The following is a 12063-nucleotide window of genomic DNA, read 5'->3' on the forward strand; positions in this document are numbered from 1 at the left end:
AATGTATGACAATTCTCCTTGTGAAGATTCTGCCTTGAGGGCAGAGACAACCCCACAACTGCAGGGTCTCTCCCACGAGTGAGGAGGCCCTTTGTGAATCAGGACCGTAGTCATACAGTGTGGAGAAACTGTCAGGAAATAGGATTGAGGCGTTTTCATTGCAGACTTCCATGCGGAAACCTGGAATGGAGTACGGAAGGGTGAAGGTTTCTGTTGCTCTGGTTATACAAACTACAACTCCCTTGAGGTGATGCGGGTTTCTGTAGTTATGGGAAATTGACACTTGGGGCTCTAAAGAGTGTTCTTGCACGTCGGCAGGCGTGCATAATTCCAAACGGAAGATCCTTGATGTGGAACAGCCTGTTGTGTCCTGCGAGACACGTTCTAGTGTCTCGACAGACACTGATTTAGTAGCCACTCCCCCATGGGAGTGGGCACACTCACCCCACACATATCCATCACCGGCATCACGAGTGACGTGACCCAGCTAATAAATAGGCCAGAGTGCATGTGCACGTGGCCAGTTATATTACTTCACAACACTGCGGGTGTGTCTGTCATTCTGGTCATGCGGGCCTAGTGCCCGACACAACATTGGCAACAAGCGGGTCGTGCCCCGCATCAATTGTCACCATGATAGCTGCTACATGAAAGAGGGGGAAGAAGAACCGTGCCTTAAAACCCTGGTATCCCCGCACTGACTGCCAGCGAAAGGGTCAAGCCGCAAGGAGAGTGGATGGCTCCTGGCCTCTATGCCCTCCAGTCACCTGCCTGCTGCGCCGCCCTATAAGGCAGCAGTGTACCCAAACAAGCGAGGTGAGCCCCGCAGGCGATAGCGAGCATCCAGGCATGGAGGAGAGGACACTGCTGAATAAGGGAACAGCTCGTGGCCATGGTCCAACACGCAATGGTGTCCTGAGTCCACATCACCCGCACCAGGGAAGCACGCAGCCCATACTGGCATCTACCGCAACTGAAAGAAAGTCTGTAACGGCCGGGCCGGAGAGATGCCTACAGCGACACGACAGCAGTCCAGAGAACCGCATCAAAGCGACTCACAAGCCAGAGTTTTCTCCCGCAGCATGAGTAAAAGTGAAGCCTGCTGTCCTGCGGTGAGTGCCAAACCCTAGTGAGCACCCGAAGTCCCAGCAGCGCTTCTGCACCATGCCTCACCTAGTCTGCTAACAGCATGCACAGCGGGGAGAAGACTCAGCTAGCAGCTGACTGCCACGCGTTTCCACCAGGACAGGCAGTCAAGGTGACGCTGTGGTTGTATTAGCCCTTTTTCACAACTAGTGACGCACTCTCGCCACCCCGGGCCCTCTATGGACTTTAAAAGGCAAGATTACCGGCACCTCAGCTAGAAGGCAGGCAGCCACGCTAAACAGGCAGGGTCACAAAGTGTGGCTGGCGGTGTCCCATAGAAGAGGTATGGAGGTGGGGCATGCCCTGATCAGCTCCCATTCCCCCGCACTGACGACTGCAGCATGGCAAGCCCTCAGCATTGGAAGAGCTGATGGGGCCTGAAGAGAGAGTTAGAGGCCGCTTGCAGTTACTGCATCAGCAGAAAATGAGAAAGATACCTGCAAGTGATTGCATTCTTACCCAGGTATGGTCCCGGCATAAACACCCGACGCTGGTGCTGGAAACCAGGGTTCGAGCCTCAAGGTCGCGTCCACATCCTGTGATTCTGGGAAAATCACTTAATCTCCCCGTGCCTGAATGTGTAATGTAAATACGGTGGTCAAGTAAAGCGCTCCAATACCTTCGGGTCGAGTTTACGCTATATAAAATATGCACAAAAAAAAGGGATGTACCTGCAGCTCCCTTAGTGATGGCAAGCAGCACTACTTCCTGGCTGGAAGAGGAGTGAGAAACCTGAGAGGCAAGTCCCAACTGAAGTTAAGTAGACAGCCAAACACACAAGTGCCAAGTCAAAGAAACGGCAGATCGCTTGAAGAAAAGGGGAAACGCAACACACTTCCAAGGGCGAGCAGTGCAGTGCGGTCAAGGCCGACCGTGAACCCAGGCAGAGGGAGAAAACCCCAAAGCTGTCACCAACAGTGCAAGCTACCTAGAGTCCAGCTACACCCAAGGTAGTGGAATCACAAGCAGCCAAGCCCGGCCGGCCAGTCAGCAAACCCACCAAAGACATAAAGAGCATTACAGGCCGCACAACCCCCAGCGGCCATCTGCTGACACTGCAATCAAGAGGACACAGCTGCATGCCCGTAAGAGCGATTACCCACTACTGCAAGTGGAAGTGCAGGCATGCAAGTGGCCTGTGAGAGGTACCAGCCTACCAAAGGGTGTCTTTACCAAAAGCAATGTGCAGAGATAATACAAGAGCCTCCGATGAAGCCTCAAGCTGCACCAGCCCGGACAAGTGTCAATGGGTCAAGCAGGGCCCAGCAAAGACAATGGATTTGGTAACAACCGTGCAATCCCCACTTAAAGCATCAGAATTACTAGTGCAGAGAGCTCACCCCCAGTGGCTGCCCAACTTCACAGCGCTTGAGAATATTGCACCACGTGATCCTGGCAGTGAACGACCACCACTGCAAGGGAGAAGAGCAGGCACGACCGGTGCCAGAAGAGGGCGCCCTAGCAAAGAAGAGCACGCAGAAGCGCGCCAGCACAGGTGCACGCTCTGGAGAAAAAGAGACCTCTCCAAGAGAAAGAAGCACTGGTAAAACCATCAAGGAGATCCCATACATCTCCACAGCAGCACCAGCAATGGAACCCGGAAGGGGCCTAACACAGCACAGTGTCCTCCCTCACGTTGCCTCACGCAGGAGTCATCATTGACCCAAAGCTGGCGAGAGGAGAGTCGCACACCACAAGTGGCCAGTCACGACCACAGCTCTCGACTGCCTGTGGAAACCATTCCCTGGAGAGGGAACACCCGGAGTAGGAGTGTTGAGAAGACACAGCTCACCACTGCCTGTGGAAGCCATTCCCTGGAAAGGGAACACCCGCAGTAGGAGTGTCAAGAAGCTGCCTGAACAAGGAGCACCCAAGATGAGCGGCTGCCCTCCATGGAGCTGAGAAGAGCGACTGAAGTTTCGCCTGGATGGTCAAGAGACCATTGAAGTTAATAGGCTGGTTGGCTTTGTTAGAACATGGTGCATGTCACTGCACCCAGAAGAGAAGCAGAAGAAGAGTAGAGATCGTGTCACACAGAAGAGCTGGACAAACACAGGGGTGTCAAAGACAATGAGAGGAAAGGCACAGGGACTCATAGCACCACAATCCAGGAACACCTCCAAAGACACCAGACAGCCACGAAGGCGGACAGACGGCCCTGGCGACAGCACCAAAGGAGAACCACGCGTAAGCCGCAGCAAGCGCAAACCGCGTTGCTCCCATCGCTTCACAGTGAGACCGTTCAGCCCCGAGTGCCGGCAGTTGGAGTCAAATTGCATCCCTGCCCCTGACCGCAGATGCCTGAGGTGCAAGAGAAGATTCAGAAGAGGCAGTCATGTGGCTACGACGTCCATCCAGGAACTTCCTCTCTTAGTTAACCATCGCCACCTGTCGTCCATGAAACATGGCAGCTACATCACCAGTGCCATGTGAATGGCACCGCACTCAGCAGGAAATGTGGAAGTGTGACTGGAGGGTCTACACCAAGAATCGGACAACCAGCTGAGGTCAGAAGAGGAAGTCAATAGAGGCAGGGTCGGACAATGAAGAAAACCCAAGCTACAACAGGAGTGAGTCCTGACACAGCGACAGCAAGGGAAGAGGGGGATAACCCGAGAAGAAACTGGCAACCGCACAGTGGGTGTCTGAGAGTAAGCTGCACAGCCTGAGCAAACTGAGTCTCAAGACCTGCATTTCTCAGCGTGTTTATCACTCCTCCGTCATCAAAGTCCCAACAGCCCAAGAAGTACAAGTAGATGAATGCAAGTGCCTCCCCAGAGAACATGGAGGTACTGGGCCACTCCCTGCCTCAGGTGATCGACTCCCGACTAGGCGCCTGCATGCATAAAGGCAAGTCATCACCCGACATCGTCCAGATTTACCACACTACTGGCAACGCCACCATGCCAGTCCTCATGAAGTGTGTCAACCGACGCCATCTCAAAGGCACATGGAGTGGAGTCCTAGCTATTGCCAAACTAGCCAACACGAAACCTTAGAGGCAACCTGTTAACCTGGTCTGCACTGAACTGTGGCAGTGAGAGCATGTCCTGACCAAGATCCATACACCCTTGAGGTTTGTGCGAGAGACTGGCAACTGGCTTCTCGACGGTTAGCAGTTGCCCCCAGCCGGGACATACGCAGCCCCAATTGCTGCCTATCAGCAGTCCCATTGGCAAGCCCGGGAAAGTGCTTCCCAAGGCGGGAGAGCAGGAAGGGATATTGCCCACTGACAGGTCACCTGACACAGTAAGAAAGCCTAATAAAGACTTCAGGCATCCAGTGAACTTTCACCATGGACTCCCACCATTATCTTGACGCATCCAGTCAAGAAATTGTTGTTATCCACCACCTACCATCCTCCATGTCAGCGAAAGGAAGCTACCTGGGACTAATAGACATGCTTACACCGGCACGTTCCCAATGTGCAGCTGACGTCTCCAAGCAAGCCTTCGTGTCCTGAACCACTCGGGTTAAATGATGAGTGCCCGCCGAAATTGTCCTGCTACAGCTGGAGTCACCAGTCCCTGTTTGCTGGCTTCCGGATGCCTGACCCGAGAGGCTGATGGAACCTGTGGTGCATATTTTGTTGTTGTTTCATCTTTACAGGTTGAACTACTGAGCATTTTTTTTTCATAAAAATTTTGGAGGAATGTTGTGTCCTGCTAAACACGTTCTAGTGTCTCGACAGGCACAGATTTTTTAGCCACTCCCCCATGGGAGTGGGCACACACACAGCCCACACCCATCCATCACCAACGTCACGAGTGACGTGACCCGGCTAATAAATGGGCCAGAGTGCATTTGCCTGTGGCCAGTTATATTACCTCACAACACTGCGGGTGTGTGTCTGTCATTCTGGTCATGCAGGCCTTGTGCCCGACACAACACATCCCTAGAGATGTTCCTGCTGGTTAGAGTGTTTCCAACTGCCCCATTTTCCTTGTTCCTGATGATTTGAGCTACAAACTTGGAACTTCCGTGTGTCAGTGACAATGTTGTTTGTGGAGAACATCCTGAAATCTGTGGAGTGTTCAGAGTCGCCACGAGTGAGATGAAGGGTCTCATGGTTCTCCGTTGTATCAGATGTTGGAGAGAGCACTGGATTTCTAAGCGTTCCGTTATGTTTTTTGGGAGAAAAGGTATTCCGATACTCTCCAAGTTTGCAAATGAAATCACAGGAGTGAGACAACGCTGGCAACGCTTTTGGGAGTTTCTAAAGTCGTCTCATTTCATTTTGAATTACGGTAGGATAAAGACTTCCAATACCTACCATTGCCCTGTCTTGGTTATGTGGAAATAACCAGAATCATTTTTCTTTCTTTCTTTGGTTATTGGCAATTATATGAAGAATGTAATATTCTTTTTGATTCAGAGGAGTCAATTACTACACACATTTTCTCAGGATGAAATGCAATTCTGAAATAACTGACCATTTGTGGAAAGGTAAACATTACTGGCTGGTTATCTCGCAGAAAATAAATTTTTTCTATATCTTTATATATTTTCACCTTTACACTGGGTAATGTATAAATGGTCATGAGTGAATGATTTTGTTATTTGCTTTCTTGAAATGGTATGGATGTTAAACTGTCTCTCTATCCTTATGATTTGGATGAAATGTAGATTCAATAGTCATTCATTGAATGGAAGACATGAGCTACACTTGTTTTGAGGTCATGGAGTTTGCGTTCTTTAGCAAGACTATATGAGTGTAGTTGAAATTCCTTTTGAGGATCCTTCTTCTTTTCTTCCTTTCAGGTGTTTTTTCCTTTTCCTCTCTGTTCCCTTCCTACTCCCCCTTTTCCATTCTTGATCACCCTAAAACTCTGATAACTTTGTGAAACTGACACAGAAATGAGGGTATCAAGAGGCGGACCAATTTGTTTGTCGTTCGGATCCTGAGGAGTTATTTTCTGAGCATGTGTGAGAAAGCCTGACAGAAACCCAAGCATCTCGCTGTTGCACCCAGGATCAAGGTACTTTTGGTCAGCTGGGCTTGCATGTGTCCTGTATCTAGCCTGCATTGCATCGCGGTCAGCCTGAACTCTTGACGTTGTTCCGGTCCAGTGTGAACAATTAACTCTTTAGGTGCTACTTGCTGCTAAACACTATATTTTGAATTTAATTTTTGAAAAATAATATCTCAACATCTACTGGATGGGGTTTTGTCATTCTGGTCTTGGTTTATTTATATAATCCTAATCTATTTTTCTAACCTGCTGTGGAGTCTTTCGTGCTGTTTTCACTGTGTTGTTGTATGAAGTGTTGCACAAATACTTTACTCATTGCCTCTTAAGATAAACCTGACTGCTATGTGCAAAGCTAGGTGATCAAAGGATATTTTAAGGTGTGTTTTGACTTCCCCTGACTAGGACTGTAGTTCCTGCTTCGACAGAGTGCATACCTCTGCCAACCAGAAACCCAATTTCTAACACAATACAAGTACCATACATTTCTTTTCTATTATAAAACAAATAGAAGTAATTCTAAAAATAAACCTTTTTGATGGGACTTTTCTTTCTTTGGGGACTAAACCATAGTAACTGAAAAGTAGGGTGTACAAACTTAGCAAAATAAAATAATACTTCTTTCAAGTGACTTGATGAGCTACCGCCTAAACCTTTTGAGCAAGGGCACTTTGCTCGCTGAAAATATAATCTTGCCTCAGTCAAGATAGTGCAGTCCAGTTGTGGCAAATCATAGCAGAGTCTGTTTCAGTTTTGCTTAATTCGATTTTGAATTAAAATCATAAAAGCATACAGTTAAAAAACAAACATAAATCATACATACAATAGCATAAAGTATCTACAAGTTTAAAAGACATTGATTTAAAAGACATTTGCCCTCCAGTGTGGGATACTTTCCTTTAAAATTACATATTTTCATACGATAGGCATTCACAGTTCTACCCTTACATCATGTTCACCCTTAATAGGAGCAAGTTAATAAAGATTTCCATTTTTATATATGTTGTACACTGGTGCAAAGCGGTTAAGAGCGGAGGAACTACAATTATTCGAAGCATAGGATCATCTACCCATCACGTAATTATAATTGTACCCTACCTCTGGTCTCAAGGAGGGTATGTATGGCGCACTGGGGTAAAAATCATGTAAATCCCAGATCGATATTGGGCCATCATCTTCTTGGGGCTGCCAGGTTCGTAGGTACGGGACAATATGTCTAGACCTAAATTTTACCAACACTAGATCACCAGGAATGTCTTTTGGGAGGGAGCCTAACCAGCCCACCCTTCTAACACACATTATTGTTCCATCCAGGTCGGGTGGCAGAGGTCTGTTTTTTGATAGCCAAAAGGTAACCTTATTAGTAAGTCGTGGTGCCTTTCGGATTTTCCATGTGTGAGTGGTGAGAGAACACACACGAATGGGACGGCCTCAGATGGTAGGTGTGTGGAAGGTACTTTATTATTCTCTACTCTCGCAATAATATGCTGTGGTAGTACCGGTTTAGAAGCAATCTTAGGGGTTGTTTTATTGGGGGCTAGTTGTAGAGTTTTTAAATTGTTGCATAGTGTAGGTTGCGTTGGCACTATGGAGGCAACAGGGGATTGATGGTGATTAATTATTTCAGTGATTTTAGCAGGAAATAAATTAATCTTGATCAGTTCCTCTATTTCCATCAGCTTATTCTCCAGGATATTTATTTTCTCCAACAATGGCGATATAAGAGATTTGAGCAATGGTTCAATCAAAGATGTTAGAGTCAGTTGAAGAGGAGGTACTAGACTATCTAATTCTTCTACAGCCTCTGGAATTGAGGGGGAGTTAGTGACGGACAGTGGAGGGCTTAAACACAATTTTTGTACCTTTGGGTCATTCCCATTTTGTTGAACCTTGTCACATTTCCGTTTAACGGGTAAGATCTGCGTAAGCGCTGCGCATGGAGTGTTAACTTTTGTATGTAATGGGATGGATTCCTGCGCAAAATCATTGTGGAGCAAAGTACTAAAGCTTTTAGCCGTACAGGGAGAAGCACTATTTAGTTTAGTTCTCAAATCTGCTGGGACATAGTTGGTTTTACACAGATTGTTTAGTTCCGCTAACAGTAAGTGGCTTTGCAGAATACCGGATGTTTCTGAGGGAGATTGTTCACGGGGGGTGCTAGCTATGGCCTTGCAAGAATCCTTCCCATCTGAATCTCTAGGTATAAGCCGTGGTATACTGATTAAGTGGTGGTTTTGTGTACCATTACGCGAACCCCTCTGGTTGACAGATTTTTTGGGGACCCCTTTCTGTACCATGGTTCCGTTCAATTGGGTAGGGGTAATACCTAACATCAGCACGAAGGCAACATTTTAGTGTTTACAGCTATGTGTCCAATAAATGTCAACAAGCATTTGGTAGTTCAACTCTCTTTACCTCCTCTGGTAGGGATTTCAAGGGGGTGGCCCGTCCCGTCCTCCTCGGTCCTCTGAGGGCCCGCCCTTTGCCCAGGCTTAGCCCGCGTGCAGTCCCGTGACGCAGGAGGAACTGCTTCCTTTTGAACGCCTCCGGGCGCGGGTGTAGATGGTAGCAGGCGGCGTCCCAATCCCGCCTGGAATGCTGGATCCTGTAGTCTCAGCACTTTCCCCTTCCCCTTCCGACCGCGTTACAAACAGCAGCAGCAGGGGTGTGCAGCACCAGCGGCAGCGGGAATGTGTAGCAGCGTCCGCGTGTCCCCTGACAGCAGGTAGGCGATGGTGTGTTCGGAAATTGCCCCAAAATATGCTTGGGCCCCCGCTCCACCGGAGGAACTGCTTCCTTTTGAACGCCTCCGGGCGCGGGTGTAGATGGTAGCAGGCGGCGTCCCAATCCCGCCTGGATTGCTGGATCCTGTAGTCTCAGCACTTTCCCCTTCCCCTTCCGACCGCGTTACCAACAGCGGCAGCGGGGGTGTGCAGCAGCAGCGGCAGTGGGAATGTGTAGCATCATCCACGGGTCCCCTGACAGCAGGTAGGCGATGGTGTGTTCGGAAATTGCCCCTAAAGATGCTTGGGCCCCCGCTCCACCGGAGGAACTGCTTCCTTTTGAACGCCTCCGGGCGCGGGTGTAGATGGTAGCAGGCGGCGTCCCAATCCCGCCTGGAATGCTGGATCCTGTAGTCTCAGCACTTTTCCCTTCCCCATCCAACTGCGTTACCAACAGCGGCAGCGGGGGTGTGCAGCAGCAGCGGCAGCGGGAATGTGTAGCAGCGTCCGCGGGTCCCCTGACAGCAGGTAGGCAATGGTGTGTTCGGAAATTGCCCCAAAAGATGCTTGGGCCCCCCACTCATAGCAGAGTCATGTTTTTTGGCTGGGAGGACATCCGGCAAGAAGTGTACCTCCAGGAGGCACCACATGGTGAATGGCAGTTTCAGATGTAGCTGCCTCTCTATATCTTGTTTCTAATCCTTTGCAGCATTGAACTGACAGGAATGACATACTTTGGAATGCCTATGCATTCTGTAAATATCAAGTGAATCATTTTCACTGCTTCCCTGATGAAATCATCGACACAGATTTTGGAGTGACTTTCTTCATACAGACCTTCTTTCCCCCAGGCGGAATTGTACAGAACTCTCTAACTATTGAATTAAGAGGATCTCTCCTTTGCTCCCTCACATCTTAAGGATCTTGATGTACAGCAGGGATATTCAAAGAATGGCTGGGCTGCATGCAGCTCTCCTGACCTTTAAATGTGGCCCCCCTGGTGAACAGCAGCACTGGCCTGCTTTTTACTTGACAGAGCACAAATATTCAGAAAGCTGTGAAATGGGATACTTTATTTACACATTAGCTAAGTTGCTTAGACTACTTCTCTTTAGGAACACCTTTTCAGTTTTAAAGACATCTTCAACTTAACATGTAAAAAACTCTCTTCAAACTTCAAAAAGGCGTATTCTATTAGCATGTATGAGTATTTTATCTTATTAGGTCAGATTACATCACCGAATTGAGAGTCATTTATTAGAAGTGATAGTTTTTAAGCATAAACATGGAAACACTCATGCTGCCCCATTCTGAAAATAATGCCATTAGTGAATCAAGAGGCAAGTCATTTGGCAGTTGCACCTGGTGTTAGTCTTGATTGTTACATAACTGGAACAACATTATAGTTTATTAAATAAAACACAAGAGAAGGTTTGGTACAGCACACATTCTTCCTGAACTCGTGTATTTCAAGGTGCTCTTATATGTAGTAATGAGGAAAAAGGAGGGGAAGTGAAATTAACCAATAGTTTAGGATCACACAATTTAGTCAAATAGGGAAGGCAGGACTGATGACAGGTTTTCTGTTTTCATTTTTTGTGATTCAGGGCCTTATATATGAACACATTTTCCCATAGACACAGAATGGGCAAAACCCTTTGATTCACCTGGCCCTCAGTCACCAGATGAGGATCACTTTCCCTCTCACATTTTACATTAGAAGTTAATGTTTTGTCTTTAATTCTTGGTGCCTATGCGTCAGTGACAGACAGAAGTCACATGAAGGCTTGGTTTGTTGTCCACACCATGCATCCGCTTCGCTTCCCCCTATGTCCACCTTCCCCCCCCCCCCTCCCCGGGCCCTCGCCCTGCTGTAAGGGACAGATAGTACTTTGTGCCCCCGGGCAATGTGTGAGAGACCAATGATGGAGAGAATAGTCAATGCAGCAATTCCTTTTTGGTCTAATTCCCCAAAAAAGAGACAAGTCAACAAAAATGAGGAAAGAATGCACAAGGTGTGAACTAAGTGATATCTAATTCTTTAATGCAGGAAATGGGACTGGAACTACATTATATTTCATGAAGATAGCAACCAATCAGATGTAATGTTTTATGAGTCATTGGTACTGTGTTGCTTTTTTGGTGAATTTGCAGCACCTAAAAAACAGATATTTTTATAAAAATAACAAAGTCTCCTACTCATATTCACTTTCCAGGAAACCCCTAGATTCAACTTGCAAAAAACGACCCCATCACAGTAAACATAACTTTTTTTAAGTCTTCCTTGCTGTCCCCAGCCAGCTGTACTTTTTTTGTTACCACAGGATCCGGAAAATGGAGTAAAGATCTTGCCAAAGGAACACAACAATCTAACATTGCCTCTACAGTTAAAACAGAAGCATATAAAAAATAAATAAAGTTTAGAGCCTCCATCTCAGTGGCTGCGCAGGGCTTCTCAAAGCATAAGCCAATAGGAAAATAAGCACAAAGCAATTTCATTAAATACTTTTACATATTGCTATTTTACAGAGGAAGATTGCTGGTCACAGAATGCATCTCCATTATAGCTTCAGGATAAACTTCAGACCAGCGACCATTACCGCTCCATCTTCAGGCCCTTCCCCGGCTGGAATACTACTAGATAATGATGTTATAGTGCTGCCACCAACATTCACAGCTGCACTTTCAACTAGCCCAATGGTCTGGACATTTTTTACTTTTCCAGATAGGCAAAACAATCAGTGCCCAAATTATAACCAGTGCTTCAAAGGGGCCAACCTGAACAGTATTCTGTGGACACAAGTGGCATGTGGAAGCACCTGTGGGTTATACACCAAAACTAGATTGCTGAAGTAGAGATGGAAAGTGAATATTAATGAACAGAAGATGAAGCACCTTCTGAGGTAATGCAGTGACCAGAAAAAAGAGGATGAAAACATAGGGCTTGATTACGACTTTGGCAGTGCTGCACCGGCTTTCTTACCAGCAAATCACGGACCTCCAGATTATGAGTATAACTCATGTCAGGCACGGCGGTGCCCCGAAAACGGGCATCACAATGGGAGCGCAAAATAAGTTCCATAATGGCATGGAAGTCCATGATGTGCTGGAACTTTGGGTGCCTTCAAACAGGGGCCATATTGTTATTGTTATTGTTATGTGTACTTATAAAGCGCAACATTCATCCTACCAGGATATCACGGCGCTGCAATATTGAGCAGTAA

The sequence above is a fragment of the Lissotriton vulgaris genome, chromosome 11 (genome assembly GCF_964263255.1).
Source record: "Lissotriton vulgaris chromosome 11, aLisVul1.2, whole genome shotgun sequence".
Taxonomy (NCBI): Eukaryota; Metazoa; Chordata; class Amphibia; order Caudata; family Salamandridae; genus Lissotriton; species Lissotriton vulgaris.